This window comes from Mobula birostris, chromosome 7 (genome assembly GCF_030028105.1).
Source record: "Mobula birostris isolate sMobBir1 chromosome 7, sMobBir1.hap1, whole genome shotgun sequence".
Lineage (NCBI taxonomy): Eukaryota > Metazoa > Chordata > Chondrichthyes > Myliobatiformes > Myliobatidae > Mobula > Mobula birostris.
This window is the reverse complement of record NC_092376.1, coordinates 70192347-70209488: the sequence shown is the minus strand read 5'-3', so window position 1 is coordinate 70209488 and position 17142 is coordinate 70192347. Positions and strand designations below refer to the sequence as shown.

Sequence of the window (17142 nt, the reverse complement as noted above, 5' to 3'; positions counted from 1 at the left end):
CTACTAGGAATTAATACAAAGTTTTATAGTACTGTGGTAGCAAAGCAATTGTAATGTTCCAATTTGTTCCGTATTTCATTTAATTATATAATTTGTTACTCAGTTAATCAGTAGTCAGTCTTTTTTATACCTTCTTAACCCTTTCCATGAAACATCGGCTATTTGGGGCAGTCACTTAATTGGAACAAAATATACTGGTCCCATTTAACCAGAATCACCTGTACTAACTGTCCCACCCTCTACCCTAACACTCCGGTTCCCATTTCCCTGTCAAGTTAGTTTAAAAACTCCCCAACAACTCTAGCAAACCTGCTGTTAAGGATATTGGTCCGAGTTCAGGTGTAACCCATTCTTTTTGTACAGGTCATACGTTCTTCTGAGGAGATTGCAATAATTCAGAAATCTGAAACAATGGCCCCTGCACCAATTCCTCATCCACACATTAATCTGATAAATGATCCTATCCTTCCCATCACTGACACCCAGCACAGGGAGCAATCCAGAGATTACTACACTGGAGCTCTCTCTTTTCAGCTTTCTAACAAATTCTGTATATTGTCCGTTCAGGACTTCATCCCTTTTCCTACTTACGTCTTTGGTGCCAAAATGTGTCACGACTTTTGGTTGTTCACCCTCCCCTTTAGAATGCTATGGACCTCATCGGAGATGTCCCTGACCCTGGCACTTGGGAGACAATATACCATCCGGGTGTCTCTTTCACATCCACAGAAGCTCCTGTCTGCTTTTCTAACTATGGAATCCTATATCAATACTGCACTTCTCTTCTTTCCCCTTCTGTTCTGAGCCTCGAGCCAGGCTCACTGCCAATGATCTGGTGCTGCAGCTTTTCCCCGGCAAGACCCTAACCCAACATTATCAAAAAGTCAAACACGAGGAATTCTGCAGATGATGGAAATTCAAGCAACACACATCAAAGTTGCTCATAAACTCAGCAGGCTAGGCAGCACCTCTAGGAAGAGGTACAGTCAACGTTTCAGGCAGAGACCCTTCGTCAGGACTAACTGAAGGAAGAGCTAGTAAGAGATTTGAAAGAGGGAGGGGAAAGGGGAGGGGGCGGGATGGAGCCAAGAGTTGGACAGGTGATTAGCAAAAGGGATGTGAGAGGATCATGGGACAGAAGGCCCAGGGAGAAGGAAAGGGGGGGGGGAACCCAGAGGATGGGCAAGGGGTATAGTGAGAGGGACACAGGGAGAAAAAGGAGAGTGAGAGAAAGAATGTGTGTATATAAATAAATAACAGATGGGGTACCAGGGGGAGGTGGGGCATTAGCAGAAGTTTGAGAAGTCAATGTTCATGCCATCAGGTTGGAGGCTACCCAGACAGAATATAAGGTGTTGTTCCTCCAACCTGAGTGTGGCTTCTTCTTTACAGTAGAGGAGGCCATGGATAGACATATCAGAATGGGAATGGGATATGGAATTAAAATGTGTGGCCACCGGGAGATCCTGCATTCTCTAGCGGACAGAGCATAGGCGTTCAGCAAAACGAACTCCCAGTCTGCGTCGGGTCCCATATGGATCCTAGCTACGCCTGCCTTTTTGTTGGCTTTGTGGAACAATCTATGTTCCAAACCTATTCTGGTATCCGTCCCCCACTTTTCCTTTGCTACATCGACGACTGCATTGGCGCTGCTTCCTGCATGCGTGCTGAGCTCATTGGCTTTATCAACTTTGCCTCCAACTTTCACCGTGCCGTCAAGTTTACCTGGTCCATTTCCGACACCTCCCTCCCCTTTCTACATCTTTCTGTCTCTATCTCTGGAGACAGCTTATCTACTGATGTCTACTATAAGCCTACTGACTCTCACAGCTATCTGGATTATTCCTCTTCTCACCCTATCTCTTGCAAAAATGCCATCCCCTTCTCGCAATTCCTCCGTCTCCGCCGCATCTGCTCTCAGGATGAGGCTTTTCATTCCAGGTCAAAGGAGATGTCCTTTTTTAAAGAAAGGGGCTTTCCTTCCTCCACCATCAACTCTGCTCTCAAACGCATCTCCCCCATTTCACACACATCTGCTCTCACTCCATCCTCCCGCCACCCTACTAGGAATAGGGTTCCCCTGGTCCTCACCTACCACCCCACCAGCCTCCGGGTCCAACATATTATTCCCCGTAACTTCCGCCACCTCCAATGGGATCCCACCACTAAGCACATCTTTCCCTCCCCCCGCCTCAGCTTTCTGCAGGAATCGCTCCCTACGCGACTCCCTTGTCCATTAGTCCCCCCCCCATCCCTCCCCACTGATCTCCCACCTGGCACTTATCCTTGTAAGCGGAACAAGTGCTACACATACCCTTACACTTCCTCCCTTACCACCATTCAGGGCCCCAGACAGTCCTTCCAGGTGAGGCGACATTTCGCCTGTGAGTCGGCTGGGGTGATATACTGCGTCCGGTGCTCCCAATGTGGCCTTCTATATATTGCGGAGACCCGACGCAGACTGGGAGATCGTTTTGCTGAACACTTACACTCTGTCTGCCAGAGAAAGCAGGATCTCCCAGTGGCCACACATTTTAATTCCACATCCTATTCCCATTCTGACATGTCTATCCATGGCCTCCTCTGCTGTAAAGATGAAGCCACACTCAGGTTGGAGGAACAACACCTTATCTTCCGACTGGGTAGCCTCCAACCTGATGGCATGAACATTGACTTTTCTAACTTCCGCTAATGCCTCACCTCCCCCTCGTACCCCATCCATTATTTATTTATATACACACATTCATTCTCTCACTCTCCTTTTTCTCCCTCTGTTCCTCTGACTATACCCCTTGCCCATCCTCTGGGTTTTCCCCCCCCTCCCCCTTTTCCTTCTCCCTGGGTCTTCTGTCCCATGATCCTCTCATATCCCTTTTGCCAATCACCTGTCCAGCTCTTGGCTCCATTCCTCCCCCTCCTGTCTTCTCCTATCATTTTGGATCTCCCCCTCCCCCTCTCAAATTTCTTACTCACTCTTCCTTCAGTTGGTCCTGACGAAGGGTTTCGGCCTGAAACGTCGACTGTACCTTTTCCTAGAGATGCTGCCTGGCCTGCTGCGTTTACCAGCAACCTTGATGTTTATTATCAAAAAGCTGTATATTTATTATTGAGGGCAATGCACACAGGGGTTCTCAGTGCTGTCACGCAATTCCCTTTCCCTCTCCTGACAGCCACTCAGCTACCTACCTCCTGCAACTCCTATCTACCACCTTGTCCTCCTGTTTGAGCTAAGGGTCATCCAGCTGAACGTCCAGTTCCTTAACCCTGTTGTAAAGAGCTGCAGCTGGATGCACTTCATGCAAATATAGTTATCAGGGAGTCTGGAGGTCTCCCAGATTTCCCACATCACACCCTGGACCCACTCCCACTGCACTAGTTATATACTATTAGACAAAGAAAGAAAGAAAGAAACTTAGCAGAAATATACCTCCTCTTGCCTAAGCCTAATCAGCCAAAGTCTGAAACTAACCATCCTAACAGTGGTGTATGCACGCAATGGCTGCTCTGCTTAAACTGGAGGTTTCTACCACAGGGGTAGAGACTGGTAACAAAATGGATATAGTTCAGATCCAATATGTTCCTGCTAAGGTAAAAGACGGGGTAACAAATTCAGGGTACTCTGAATGTCAGAAGCTATTGAGGATTGGATAAGTACAACACTCTGCACCAACCAGCTGTGTCACCATGTTTTCAAACAATAGGTCAACAATTTGATTTACAATGATCTGGTCACAAAACTTAAAATGACAGCATTTGCCTTCTATTTAATGAAAAGCATACCAAAAATGTATTAACAACACCTCACATTAAGCTATGATAGAAAACAGCTTTATTCTAGACCATGGATTTTACTTATCATACTTAACAATGGTCTATACTCAGGTCTGGATTAAATTATGCATTCAACTGATGACAATAAATACAGTAAAAAGAAATATGATACTGACCAGCAGATACTCAAGATTCTAAAATCACTTTCTTACTTGCAAATCATATTAATTACTTCTAAGTATAAACTTTAAAACTGTTGTTAAGTTCCAAGAACAATGTACCAAAATATTCTCAAATGGACGAGAAACTTGGAAACACGGTGATACAAAATGCTTTCATGACCCAAATAAAATTGCTAAAATCTTACCAATAACATAAAGTATAATTGAAAAGCTCAACTAAAACTTTGGAGTTCATCTGAAATAGGTTAGCATCTTCTCCTTCGGTTTTCAGTTGTCCATCAGAACCTGAAGGTCACTTTCCTGTACTCCGAAATTATTGTAAGTGCATAATACCATTCACTGCATGAACTTTTCTTAAAAAATCATTCCCTCTCTCCTTCATATTTTCCTTCCCCTAATTCACTTCTGTCTATTCCCCTTCCTTAATCCTTCAACTCTTTACCCCTTTCTCTTGCTCAACCTATATACTTTAATTAAACCCTTCAGAAAGGTTCCAGCATAGGAAGGGTATATTGCCCTTTAGGAATGAAGCATAAATTCTTTAGAGCTCACTGGGAATAAAAAGATTACAATTCTGAAGACCTATTTCAGAGAATAATCTTGTATTCTCTTTAATATAGATTAAAAAATGATTGAGTTCATATGTTTTATGTGATTAAATGTGTTGATAGGCTACACAAGGTAAAACTGTTCTTCAAATGGGAAATTCCCAAAGGGTAGCGTGATCTTAAAATATGGCAAATGCAGTCTGGGTGATGATGGGAATCAACTTGCAACAAAGGATTTTAGACATTTGAAGTTTCTCCTCCCCAGTCAGATGTACAGTTTATGCCAAGTGTATTAAAGCTATAGAATTAAAACAGACATTTTGGTTTGTAACCTATTTAATTAATAAGTTTCTTCAGAACTTTGATTTACCTGCAAGGCTATACTTACACCAACGAGATCAGTGGGTGAAAATCATTTTCAATATTTTATTCAGATTTAGTAAAAACTCTTCCTAGCTGAGCAGAGGTTGGAGTCAAGAATGTGCCCCACCCTAGTTCTAGCCAGTAAATGCTGAATTAAATTTGACTGAGTACTGTCAACAGTATGGCAGAACTTCACTGGAAAATGCTGTACTGTACCTAAACTCACTTTTCTATTCTGTGGTCACTCACCAAATTACAGGATTTCTCCTAAGTCTGTACATCAGTATTGCCATAAAAATGTAATTTTACACAACGCTGCTTGACTAATACAATGACACACTTGCTGAACATACAGCAGTCTTGCCCATGAAGATGATGAAATTAATCCAGTTTTAAGGCATCAAATATGAATTTTGTTCTTTTGTTTCTCAAGTGTGGTGGGGGGGGTGGTATTAACACTGCAAGAGTAATTCATCATCCCATGTCATGCGACTATAAGCTAATAACCACCACACTGGCTGTCAGAAATGCAAAGGCTTCAAAGTATGTTCACTTCAAATCTCAAGTCGTCCAGTTGCTCAAATTACATTTCATCTCTTCAAATAAATAGCACGATTTTTAAGCACCTCTTCTAATAACCTTTTGATTTGAGATGCGATTGTAGGGGAAAGGAGTGCTAGGAATTTCCAATAATAAACTGCCCCAAATATTCACTCCTCTTTAGTATACACTGACACTGAATGCACAATTTGGAGTTTCAAATCAGGTATGATATCACCAGTATGTTAAGGTAAATATTTCAGCATTTGTTTTCCGATGAAGTATTGTCAAAACATTTCAAATGATGACCACTTCTTTTTAAAGATATTGTTATTGTTATTGTCAACTGTCAAGTATTAGATGCAACATTAAATTCTGAAGTAGGATGAAAGGAAAGAATGAATAGTCTAAAGTTCAGTTTGCTACTAGAGATTCTTAACATTTTTCCCCCAGCACATTCAAATGAAAGGGAAATATGGCTTTGGATGTGCTACCAACATTCAAAGGATTCAAGGATTCAAAGTATATTTATTATCAAAGACTGTATAAAGTATACAGCCTTAAGATTTGTTTGCTTACAGCCAAACATAAAGCAAGAAACCTGAAGGAACCCAATATAAAAAAAATAAAATAAAGAACAACACCCATTGCACAGAGAAAGGGAGGAAAAAAAGCACAAATCATGCTAACAACTGAAACAAGCAACAACATTCTGAACCAAAATGAGTCTTTTGATCCATAGGCCCAAGCATCAGTATCAGGCACGTAGCACAGCAACCTGGTGCAGTCTTCATAACCTAAGCGCCATGGAGAGGGGAGTGAATAGGGATGCCAACTGTCCCGTATTAGCCAGGACATCCCGTATATTGGGCTAATTTGGTTTGTCCCATACAGGACCGCCCTTGTCCCGTATTTCCCCCGCTAAGGTAGAGCGTTCCTACGAAACCATTCGTAAGCCGAAATGCCGTAAAGCACAGAAGCAATTACCATTAATTTATATGGGAAAATTTTTTGAGCATTCCCAGACCCAAAAAAATAACCTACCAAATCATACCAATAACACATATATAGGCATCCGTTAGTCTCGTGAGACCACGGATTTGCACCTTGCAAGGTTTCCAGGCCGCAGGCCTGGGCAAGGTTGTATGGAATACTGGCAGATGCCCATGCTGCAAGTCTCCCCTCTCCATGCCACTGATGTTGTCCAAGGGAAGGGCACTAGGGTCGATACAGCTTGGCACCAGTGTCGTCGTAGAGCAATATATGGTTAAGTGCCTTGCTCAAGGACACAACACGCTGCCTCAGCTGAGGCTCGAACTATCGACCTTCAGATCACTAGACCGACGCCTTAACCACTTGGCCATGCGCCAACACATAACACATAAAACCTAAAATAACACTAACATATAGTAAAAGCAGGAATGATAAGATAAATACAGAGCCTATATAAGGTAGAAATAATGTAAGTACAGTGTATCAGAATCAGAAAGATCAAGCCAAAACTGATTCGTAGAAAAAAAAATCAGTACGTACATGCATGCGCACATAGGTGTCCGCACAAGACTTCATGGTCGTGGTAGTCTTTCTCGGGGTAAACACAAGTGTCCCGTATTTGACTGCTACTTTTGTCCCTTATTTGGGAGTGAGAAAGTTGGCAACCCTAGGAGCGAACATCATTGGAGAGCAAGCAAAATCAGCTCTCACCTCTGATCCCGTTGCCCTGTCTTTCCAGTATATCATTTAGATTGTCCAAACAGTGTATTGTACCTCACAACAGGATGCAGGCATCTCTGTAATGAAAGGCTCTGGGCCTAGAACATGCTGCTCAGTGGCTTGCTCTGGGCCCAAATTTCGCTACCTAGCCTGAAGCTGCTCTCAGTTTCTCCAAATCAACTCAGCGCCCAGAGCAATCCAACTTTGCACCTGGGCCAGTTGTACAGGCATCAGAACTGCTCTCCCTCTCCAACTGCCTCACTCCATCTGCGTCGATTCTGTAACATACCAGCACAGTTCATCCCTCAATTTCGCTTTGCCTTCACTCACCTCTCCATTATTTGCGGTGATAATTGACTGCATTTTACTTCAGAAAAGTTATTATTAGGAATTTTTTAGTTGAATTTCTTGCCATTTGAACTACCGGTGAGCTGTGCACACCTTCACTAGCACTATTTTAAACCAGAAGTTCAAATTTACCAAGACATAGATTACATTTACCAAGACATCTTCAGACTACGATTCTTCAGACTAAGCAGCTTATTTGATTAAGATATATGAAATAACACGGTCCTAAAGTTAGCTAACTTATTCCTTAAAACATTTCATAATTCATCTAAACTAGGGGTCGCCAACCCATCGATCGCGATCCACTGGTTGATCTTTGAGACTTTCCCAGTCGATCCTGAAGAAAAATCAAAAATAAATACACAAATAGTGTTGTAATGTGAGCATTATAAAAGTAAGTAATACTAATTAGGATAATGGTAATATAGCAATATTTTCACTAAAAAGCTGTTTGTAAAGAGAGATTGTTTCTGGGTTGCTGGGGGTTTAGTTCCGTTCTTTCTGCACAGTGCACATGTGTGTACTTCCCCCGCCATGCACCGCGTTTTCGCTGCATCAAAGTGACCAATCAGATTAGGTGACAGTGTAGACTGTCGCAAACATCAATATACGGCAGTGTTCCCAGCCTCCGGGCCGCGAAGCATGCAGGGGTGCAGCGGTAGTCGGGATGCATACAGTACACCTTTAAGAGAAAAAGCCGAAATAAACAAGCTAATTAATGAGGTGAATGTCGGCTCAGATCAGAGGCGACGCAATTGGCAATCGCTCGCAATACCCTGATAGCATGGCGGAGGCTCCACGAAAGAAGACAAAAACATACAAATTCCATCCAGAATGGGAAGAGGAATTTCTATTTACCTTGGTGAGAGACAAGTGTGTATGTATGTTGTGCCACCAAACACAAGCACTGACTAAAAGAGGGAATCTGGAGCGGCACCGCAACACCAACCACCAGGAATTTAAAGACACCTACCCCCCAAAGAGCGCAATTCGTGCCTGGAAAGTTGAGCTGAAATCGGGGCTGAAGGCCCAGCAATCGTTTTCCACAAAACATGCTGCTCAAAATAAGGCTGCTATTGAAGCATCATTTTGCGTAAGTCACCTTTTGGCTAAACACAAGAAGCCTTTTACAGATGGCGATTTGTTCAAGGAAGCAATGGTCATTACTGCAGAGACTGTTTTTAATGACTTTAAAAACAAAAACGGCATCACAACTGCTTGGCCCTGCAGCAGTGACAAGGAGGGTAGAGTCACTATCAGAGGACGTGGATCAACTTATCACTCTGTGAATATTTTTCACTACAGTTCGATGAATTCCTGGATGTAATGCAAACAGCTCAGCTTGTTGTATTTGTCAGAATGGCTTGCCAGGATTTTACAACAAAGGAGGACCTCCTCACTCTTTTGCAATTAAAGGAAAGAACAAGAGGTGAGGATATTTACAATGAGTTTAAAAAATATGTCCGTGAAAATGACATCCCCATTCATAAACTGGCGGCAATTACTACTGATGGGGCCGAGCACTGCGCGGAATGCACGTTGGTTTTATAGCACTAAAAGTCAGTGCCTACTTTGGGTCACTACTATGTGAAATTGCATTTTCACAGATGAAAATTATTAAATCTAAGTACAGGAGCTCACTTACTGACAGACACCTCTCTCAGGTTGCCAATTTTCTCACTCCCAAATAACGGACAAAAGTAGCAGTCAAATCCCGGGATATTTGTGTTTACCCCGAGAAAGACTACCATGACCACGAAGTCTTGCGCGGGCACCTGTGTGCACATGCACGTACGTGCCGATTTCTTCTCTTTACCCCACCAATCGGTTTTGGCTTAATTTTCATTATTTCTACTTTATAAAGGCTGTGTATTTATCATATCATTCCTGCTTTTACTATATGTTACTGTTATTTTAGGTTTTAGGTGTTATTTGGTATGATTTGGTAGGTTTTTTTTGGGTCTGGGAACGCTCAGAATTTTTTTCCATATAAATTAATGGTAATTGCTTCTTCAGGGTAAAGCATTTCGGCACAAATGGTTTCATAAGAATGTTCTACCTTAGCGGGGGAAATACGGGACAGTTGGCAACCCTACACCTCACAGACTGTCTCAGACTCGCTCTCTGTAGTTATGAGCCAAAATTCAGGGAACTAGCAGAAAGTATTCAGCCTCAGTCATCACACTGAGTGTAAGTCAATTTTTATTCATTTATTTTTCATGTTGAAATAAAATTAAATAATGAAACTTAGAATTAAAGGTGTGAAGTATTGTAATATTCTTAAAGAAAGACAGCTATGGCCTGTTTGATATGCTAGTTACAGTGTTTTCTTGTTTGAATTCATTTGAAAGTTTGACAGAAGTATTTTGTGTAATTCAAATACAATTCGCCCAAATAAAAGGCCTCAAATTGGAAGTACAATCTGAGCTGTTTTTTCTCTAAACGATTTAGTAGGTAGAGCTTGCCTTTCACTAAGGTCGAGGTAGGTGATCTTGGGCTTAAAAAGGTTGGTGACTACTAATCTAAACACTACTAAATTAGAGGAATACAGTAAACGTAATGGAAATTTGTGATCAACAAAATTAAAAATCCAGCTCAGCAAATTTGCCCCAGGGTGATCTAGACACAGAAATGATGTGAAGTTCACTAACAAAGGAGAATCAATGAGAAATAGACATGTTACAAGATAAAAGTGCCATTGAGATGACATTAGATACAAGATTTTAATTAAAATTCTAGATATTTGGAAATAACAAGAAAATGAGCTACTACGTTCCAGTTTTTAAACCAATTCATCTCAATCTCAAATATTACTTGTGAAAGATAAATAATGACCCATAATTTCCTGTGTGTTGAATATAATGGCATCTGCTATTAGACTAACTCTTGTATTTCTAGGTTTTTTCAATTTTTCGCATGATAAGTTGCTGAAAATACAATCTGATAATGGCACACTGACGGAAACAGGGCTCTGGGAATCTGCATGAATGTGGCTTTTAAATGTATATCCCCTTATAAGCAACCAGTTTAAAGGATTATGACATTAATAGTACAAAGGCTAAGGAGGAAACCTAAATTAAAGTTGGTGAATTCTCATGCAAAAGGAGGAAAGTAGGATCGGATTAGATTAATGAAGAGAAAAAGACAACAGTGGGTAAAGAATCAAAATCAGGTTTATTATCACGATATGTGATGTGAAATTTGTTAACTTAGCAGCAGTTCAATGCAATACATAATCTAGCAGAGAGAAAAAAATAATGATAATAATAAATAAAATAAAGTAAATCAATTATGTACATTGAATAGATTTTAAAAGATGTGCAAAAACAGAAATACTGTATATTAAAAAAAAGTAAGGTAGTGTCCAAAGCTTCAATGTCCATTTAGGAATTGGATGGCAGAGGGGAAGCTGTTTCTGAATCGCTGAGTGTGTGCTTTCAGGCTTCTGTTCCTCCTGCCTGATGGTAACAGTGAGAAAAGAGCATGCCCTGGGTGCTGGAGGTCCTTAACAATGGACGCTGCCTTTCTGAGACACCGCTCCCTAAAGATGTCCTGGGTACTTTGTAAGCTAGTGCCCACGATGGAGCCGACTAAATTTACAACCTTCTGCAGCTTTTTTCGGTCCTGTGCAGTAGCCCCTCCATACCAGACAGCCATGCAGCCCGCCAGAACACTTCCCACGGTACAACTATAGAAGTTTTTGAGTGTACTTGTTGACATGCCAAATCTCTTCAAGCTCCTAATAAAGTATAAAATAACTTAAACTATTTAAAGTTGCAAGACAAAGATTCTGCGCTCTGTATTTTCAGTCTTCGTGATATTGCACTACAATTAATTATCCTACTGCTGAAAGTCACTTAATCTAGAATCTTTACCATCCATTACAAGTACTGCACATCATTCAATGAACTTAAACGGTAGTGCAATGTATTATTTTCAAAACATAATGGTAAACCCATAGAGTTTGACAGTAACTTCAAGCTTCCATTCCCATCTAATTCCCACACCAGAGGCACCATACACCTCATCACCACCCTGAGAACAAAGTAAGCTCCAGTATCTCTGCCTGCTGAAATTAGGTTATATAAATTAGGAATACTTCTTTGCTTGCACGAAGAATTTTCTTTTAAAGAAATAAAATATCAACATAGTCTCTATCCTTCGACTGGTAGGAATCTTCAGCTTACAGAAACTTGTATAAACCTTCAATTTTTTTATGACATTCTATGATTTTTGGGGAAGTCCTTACCCTACCTTTCAGACATTGGATTTTGAGGTGATGCAATATTTTTATACATTTTGTTACCTTGCTTCCTGATGGGATTTTCTCATTTATATTGTCATCGTCTTGTATGTGCATCCTGTGATTACTGAGCCCTTACAACTAACATGGCATTTTAAGGCATAAACAGATCAATGCATCTTTTTTTCTTAAAGTGCCAAATTCTATGAACACAGAATTATTCTGTTATTTATTATTTTCCGCTTCACCATTTTCTGAAGTCCTATATTTTTGATCTCGATCTTCAAAATGCATGCGCACTTATCAGTTATTTAAAATGTAGTCATATACGCGGTTAGTAGTTAAATAGGACACCTCATTTGTCTTCATTTACACCTTTGCAGAACTCAGTATCTTAGTCCTTAGAGAAACATAATCCAATTCCAATCCATCATACAGAACATACCTTAATCAGAAACACAACATACGGTAATTAAATCAAAATTTAGAGTACATAACAAAATCAGTACACTCCATTATTACGTGATACATTTTCAGCCAGACTCTGAAAGTTAGACACTTTAAGCAATTTTTACGTCTAAATAAATGGAAAAGAAAAAAAATGCTGTAAATTGGAAATATAGAAAATGTTAGAAATCCATAACAATCTGAAGAGAGAGACAAAATTAACGCATCAGGTTGATGCATGTTTTTCTGAACGGAGCAGATTTAAAACAGACATGTTTTAAGCTGCAGAGGAGTGCTGAAGCATCTACTTCATTCTACTCACAAAAACAGTAACAATGGCACCTGCTTTGCAAAGAGCACTATGAATTGACAACACAACAGAAAGTTCAACCTCCCAAAAATACTGAACATTAAGAAATTTGTTTCAGTGTTGGTAGACACAGGGCTCTAGTGGGGAGAAATCTGGAATGCTAAAGAGAAAGAAAAACAAAGTAGAACAAATTTGCAGTAGTAATAGCCAAATTATGTCAAGAAAAAAAGTGCATCAAAACAAGTGCACTGACACACACAGCAATGGGGAAAGAAAATATGGTTTTAATGTGATTACAAAGTCTACAAATGAAAAAGACAAATCTAAAAACGGTCTGAACCTGAATGTGCAATGCATTCAGAATAAAGTGGATAACTAAATGACACAAATAGATAACCTGGTGACATGAACTCTTTCCATGGTCTCCTCTACTGCCACAATGAGGCCAAACTCAGGTTGGAGGAGCAATGCTTCATGTTATGTCTGGATAGCCACCAATCTAATGACATGAACGTTGATTACTCCAACATCTGGTAATTTCTCTCTCTCCCTCCACATCTCTTTTTCCATTCCTCAGTCCAGTTATCCTCTCATTCCTTCCGTTCTCACCTGCCCTTTAGCTCTCTCTGGTTTCCCTCCTCCTTCCATGGCCCACTGTTCTCTATTAGATATCCTTTTCTTCAGCCCTTACCTCTTCTACCTCTCCCTCCAAGCTTCATATTTCACCTCTACTCTCATACCCCCTCACCTTGTTTCACCTTTCACCTGCTAGCTTGCACCCCCCCCCCCCCCACTTTATGCTGCCTTCTACCCACTTCCTTATCAGTCAAGGCAGCATCTCTAGGAAGAGGAACAGTCGATGTTTCGGGCCGAGACCCTTTGTCAGGACTAACTGAAAGAAGAGTTGGTAAGAAATTTGATAGTGGGAGGGAGAGGGGGGAGATCTGAAATGTTAGGAGAAGACAAGAGGGGGAGGGATGGAGCCAAGAGCAGGACAGGTGATTGGCAAAAGAGATATGAAAGGATCATGGGACAGGAAGCCTAGGGAGAAAGAAAAGGAGGAGGGGGGAAAAAAAAACCAGAGGATGGGCAAGGGGTATAGTGAGGGAGACAGAGGGAGAAAAAGGAGAGGGATAAAAAGAATGTGTGTATATAAATAAATAACGGATGGGGTACGAGGGGGAGGTGCGGCATTAGCAGAAGTTTGAGAAGTCAATGTTCATGCCATCAGGTTGGAGGCTACCCAGTCGGAATATAAGGTGTTGGTCCTCCAACCTGAGTGTGGCTTCCTCTATACAGCAGAGGAGGCCGTGGATAGACGTATCAGAATGGGAATGGGATGCGGAACTAAAATGTGTGGCCACTGGGAGATCCTGCTTTCTCTGGTGGACAGAGCGTAGGTGTTCAGCGAAACGATCTCCCAGTCTGCGTCGGGTCTCGCCAATATATAAAAGGCCACATCGGGAGCACCGGACGCAGTACATCACCCCTGCCGACTCACAGGTGAAGTGTCGCCTCACCTGGAAGGACTGTCTGGGGCCCTGAATGATGGTAAGGGAGGAAGTGTCAGGGCATGTGTAGCACTTGTTCCGCTTACAAGGATAAGTGCCAGGAGGAAGGTCAGTGGGGAGGGATGGGGGCGGTGGGGAAATGAATGGACAAGGGAGTCGCGTAGGGAGCAATCCCTGCGGAAAGCAGAGGGGGGGGGGAAAGATGTGCTTAGTGATGGGATCCCGTTGGAGGTGGCGGAAGTTACGGAGAATAATATGTTCGACCTGGAGGCTGGTGGGGTGGTAGGTGAGGACCAGGGGAACCCTATTCCTAGTTGGGTGGCGGGAGGATGGAGTGAGAGCAGATGTGTGTGAAATGGGGGAGATGCGTTTGAGAGCAGAGTTGAAGGTGGAGGAAGGGAAGCCCTTTTCTTTAAAAAAGGAGGACATCTCCTTTGACCTGGAATGAAAAGCCTCATCCTGAGAGCAGATGCAGCGGAGACGGAGGAATTGCAAGAAAAGGATGGCATTTTTGCAAGAGACAGGGTGAGAAGAGGAATAGTCCAGATAGCTGTGAGAGTCAGTAGGCTTATAGTAGAAGAGTTTAAGTCCAAAACATTGCATGTTTTTTTATGGAAAGTGCACAAGGAGTTAGCCAGATTTGAACCCTGGGCCACTTGCCTCGAAGTCCGGTGCTGATGCCACTACACCACCAGCTAGACAATTGCCAATTTACTCCTCCCTATAAATATTGCCTGACTTGGTGAGTTCCTCCAGCATTTTGTGTGCATTGCACAAGGTACACAGTATGTACCATTCTGAGCACATGACTGTAGGTGATTAAGGAGCCTCAGCAACCAGTGATGGTGGACAGAAAGGACAAATGTAATCCCACTGTTTGAAAAAGGCGGCAGAGAAATAACAGAGAATCACATAACATTGACGCTAACGTCACTAACAGGGAAATTTCTAGGATCCAATATAAAAGGCTTAATAACAGGACACCCAGAAAATATCACAGGGATTAGACAAAATCAACATGAATTTATTAATTTAACATACCTCTGTGGATTTACCTGGTCAAATAGATGAGAAAGAATCATTGGATGCAATGTATCTGCATTTTCAGAAGACTCTTATAAAGTTGCACCTCAGTGGTTAGTGTGCTAAATTAAAATATATGGGATTGCAGAATAATATTCTGGTGTGGTTTAAATAAATGGGATTTTTGCAGGGTAGCTGTTCACAATATACATCAAGCTTTAGAGCCCATTCCATTTTCAACTCATATGTGCATAGTTCCAAGACTACTTTTTTTTCAAATACAAGATTATCAAACCAAATTTTCAGTGGAGGCGACTGACGGGGAGGGGCGGGGAGGGGATGGGGTTGGGGGAGAAGGAGAGAGAGACACCGAGAGAACAGATTTTTTTCCACTGTACATCTGTAGAAATTTGGAAGTGACAGACCAAATTTCCTCAAACTCCAAATGAAGTAGAGTGGCTAGCGACATTCTTCATGACTGCATCAATATGTCACGCTCAGGACCGATCCTCCCAGTTGTTGACACACAGGAACTTGAAGCTCCTCACCTTTTCGAAAGCTGACCACTCGATCACGACTAGTACGTTTTCCGGACTTCCCTGATGTCCAAAATCAATTACTTTGTGTTACAGATGGTGAGTGCAATCAGGTGATTTATCTCACTCCTGCACATTTCCTCATCACCAGCTGAAATTCTGCCAACAATAGTTGTGACATCAGCAAACTTAGAGATGCCGTTTGAGTTATGCCTAGCCAATACAGTCAGGAGTTTGATGAGAGTAGAGCAGTGGATTACACACACAGCATTTAGGTGCGCCTATAATGACTGCCAGCGAGGAGAAGATGTTATGCTGACCGTTCGTCAACAGAACTAGGCTAGAAAATTCACTACCCAACTCATAATTAATTGAAGCTTGCACTTTTTTGTCTCAGTACAAACAACAGCATAACTATGTTGACCCCAAGCCAACAGGTTAGAACATGAATTCTACTGTTTCCTCTGTACCAATACTCAGACCACTTTTCCAATTTATATCACCGAACTAGGGAATCTCAGTTGATCGATCCTTTCTTCGCCCAGCCCTGGCATTGGGGTTCTTTCTGGAAATGGTGGGTCTCTTGACAAAGTTATCACTGATAACACACTCCAAGTGTCCACTTTTATACTAGTTCCTTACCAATTCAAATATTGCATTCCAGTGTCATTGGCTGTAGGCCATCTGATTGACCTTTAACACCTTTTTATTGGCTCTGCTCTAGGTCAGTACCCATTTATTGCCCTCTTCCCAGCAAGTGACAATCAGTAAATTATGGCTCCTTGTTCTCTTCAGTAACCAGCTCAAATCACTCCAGGCAGGTGCCAACCCCAACATTCACAGACTTGTGTGTTATGTTATATCAAAGGACACCTCACAAATAACTTCTTATTTGGAAATGATCTCCAGCCCAGCAGGTTACCTAAAACATCATTGTGTTTACTTTAAAACAAAGAAAGCAAGCAACTCCATCTCACAAAATAGAGGATGCAAAACAGTTTCACAAAATGGTAGCCTCCATCTCCAAGCACATGGCAAGAACAAAGATCTATCTGCTTCCAATGTCCTTAAGCCATTTGAGTTCAACGTTTTCTTCCACATTTTAAATCCACCATGGCCAACAGTTATACATTTTTACACTGACTGTGATCTCTCAATAAGGAAGTGGAGGATCCAGTTGCAGAGAGAGTTAGAGGCCCAGGCTTTGAAGCATTTTGATTAGTAGTGAGTAGATGATGGTATTGAATGTCGAACTGTAAACGATGCCAGACTAACATCTCACTTACATTTGTGTATGCACTCCAAAGCCAAGTGGAGCTTGCATCTGCTGTAGCCTTGTTACAACAGGAAGCAAATTGCAGTAGGTCCAGGTCCTTACTCAGGCAGGTGTTAAGTCAAGCCGTGACCAATCTCTCAAAACACGTCATCACAGTAGATATGCAAGTGCTACTGGGCAATAGTCACTGAGGCAACTCGTACAATTTTCTTGACCAGGATGATCAATGACCTTTTTGAAGCAGATTGGAACCTCCAACTGTAGCAATGAGAGGCTGAAGATTTCCACTCCAATTCCCCAATAATTCACAACCACTGCAGCCATTAATTTT

General features: G+C 41.8%; 1 protein-coding gene and 1 long non-coding RNA gene across 8 annotated transcripts in view; one reads left to right on the top strand and one right to left on the bottom strand.

The window, feature by feature from the left end:
• The window catches only part of fat3a (FAT atypical cadherin 3a), a 728759-nt gene that overhangs the window by 652379 nt on the left and 59238 nt on the right, over nucleotides 1–17142 (bottom strand). The window lies entirely within an intron of this gene.
• The window catches only part of LOC140200280 (uncharacterized), a 49805-nt gene continuing 40766 nt past the window's right edge, over nucleotides 8104–17142 (top strand). Inside the window, exon 1 of the long non-coding RNA XR_011886587.1 lies at nucleotides 8104–8894. This is a non-coding gene — a long non-coding RNA (uncharacterized lncRNA). The remainder of the gene's footprint in view (nucleotides 8895–17142) is intronic.